This window comes from Bidens hawaiensis, unplaced genomic scaffold, assembly GCF_021521415.1.
Source record: "Bidens hawaiensis isolate Kalapana, Puna unplaced genomic scaffold, B.hawaiensis_p1.1 tig00050919_1, whole genome shotgun sequence".
Taxonomy (NCBI): Eukaryota; Viridiplantae; Streptophyta; class Magnoliopsida; order Asterales; family Asteraceae; genus Bidens; species Bidens hawaiensis.
In genome coordinates, this window is record NW_027499141.1 from 47,057 (window position 1) to 49,423 (window position 2,367).

Genomic DNA, 2,367 nt, shown 5'->3' on the forward strand with positions numbered 1-2,367 from the left:
AATTGAAGCCTCTTCAATGGTATAAAAACACAGATAACACGAGGGTAATTTTGCGAACACGCTGTTCACAAATCTTTTCTCATTAATAAACCCGAAAAACAACTTGAGTGAACATACAAAATGCGTTCACATAATAATCCATGCTCTCTAATAAAAGGCTACAAGTTTTGCCACTTATCACATCTACATTAAACATCACCCTTTTTAACAAATTTATAATAGTAAAATAATAGATACCATTATTAAAATTTATGCTTCAAAATTTGTTAATTTAATATTTACTTCCTATTTTTTTTTCAAATATTTGATATTTATAATTATCTTTTACTTTAAAATTGTTATAAAGACTATTCTAAAACGAATGTATTAGTGTTTAACGGGTTTATTGTTTCTTGTATATTGATTATTTATTAACTATTGTATTTTCAAGAACTACTCGTGTAATACACAGGCCTCAAACTAGTCTATATATAAGCTAATTAACAAACCATATCCTAAGGGTGAAGCAAATACATTTTTCCATCCCACTCATCATATAACTCTCTCCTCAGTATCACACCACCTCACCCTTTTCCATCATATCCCACCATCCCAAAACAAAGAGAACGCATTCACTTTTCATCCCTTCCGATCCAAAACCATTTTCAATTATTTGAATCAAATAAAAATTACTAACATTAACTAATAATAATTTAAGTCAATTAAATAGTTACTATAATAATAATAACTTTTTATTTCAGATAAATAATTATAGTTTTACTTACAAAGGTAGGTGAAACTAACTTGGTTGGTTATAGTGACTCAAACTGTCTCGGATGTCCATACACAAGAAAAGTTATTTGATCATGTTGGTTAGGGCACTATCTCGTGGAAGTCAAAAAAAACAATTAGTTGTTTCGTGTTCATTAGTGGAGGCCGAGTACGGGCCATGGCCTCCATTGTTAGTGTAGTCTTGTGGCTTCGGTGGCTTTTGAAGGACTTAGGAGTTGAACAAAATTCCCTACTCAATTGTTTTGTGACAACTTGGAGGTTAAACATATTGTTAGTAATTCAGTCCTCCACCAACAAACAAAGCACGTGGAAATAGATTGTTATTTTGTGAGAAAATGGGAAAATTTGAAGGCTTACATATTGATACTATGTGTCCTATGGTTGATATCTTCACGAAGCCCATCGGTGAAAAGAAACTACATTCGTTATTAGACAAGTTAGGTCATTGCAATCTTCATGCTCCAGCTTGAGGGGAAGTATAGGAAGGACGTATTTCTCAATACTATTTTGTTTCCTTTATTCTGGGAACTTAGTTCCCAAGCTAGGTTTTTATTTTAAATACCATGTACTCATGTTCTCAGTTTAATTAGTCAAAAACACACTCAAAGGTGGCAACAAAACACTACTATTGTCGACGTATTACACATGAAGAGGTGAAGACGACACTTAGGAAGACGGGAAAAGCTAAGGTGGTTGGTTTAGATAACATACCGATTTTGGTGTGGAAATATTTGGGAGATGAAGGAGTCCAATGGTTAACTACTTTGTTCAATCCTATTTTCAAAACTGAAAAACTTCCAGATCAGTGGAGGAGTAGTGACGTACTTTCCCTCTATAAGAAGATGGGTGACGCATATAGAGGGATTAAGCTCCATGGACATACAAAAGTCGAAGGTAAACTAATTTGGTTTAAAGGATAGCCAACTACTAAAGCGATACACATTCAAAGAAGATTGATGGAAAAGTATATAGTGAACAAGAAGAGACCTACATGTGGTGTTCATTGACCCAGAAAAGACATATGATAGTGTTCCACGTAGATTGATTTGGGATAGTCTAGAGGATAGAAGTGTTCCGAGGAAATTGATGAGTGGGTAAAAGAATGTGTTTTTAATGTCTAATGTCGTGTGTTTTAGTTATTTATACATATCAGACATGATTACTTTGAAATCTATTATGATTAGAGGTGTGTTAGTGCTTAATGGAGCTAAACAGAGCTTAGTGGAAGCAATTGGGATGATACTCAAGAGCATGGTTGTAAAAATAGCGCCTAGGCGCCGAGTACTCAATGAGTAATCCCCGACTAATCTCCGCCTAGGTCGAGTTCTCGGTGAGTCATCCCTAAGTACTCTCTGACTAAGGCCAAATACTCACCGACTAACCCCAAGTACTCCCAACTCTCCAGTCCACCGCCTAGGGTCCGTCTAGCGACTTTTGCAACCTTGCTCAAGAGTTAATACGAAGATGAATGATGCCGGTGTCAAGATATGGAGGCAAAATGAAAAAGACTAGACAGGCCGCAGTTTCACCGCCAGGGCACAATTTGTGGTCTTGTATGATGAGAAAGGTCGCAAGTACTAGCGAAGATCAGACAAT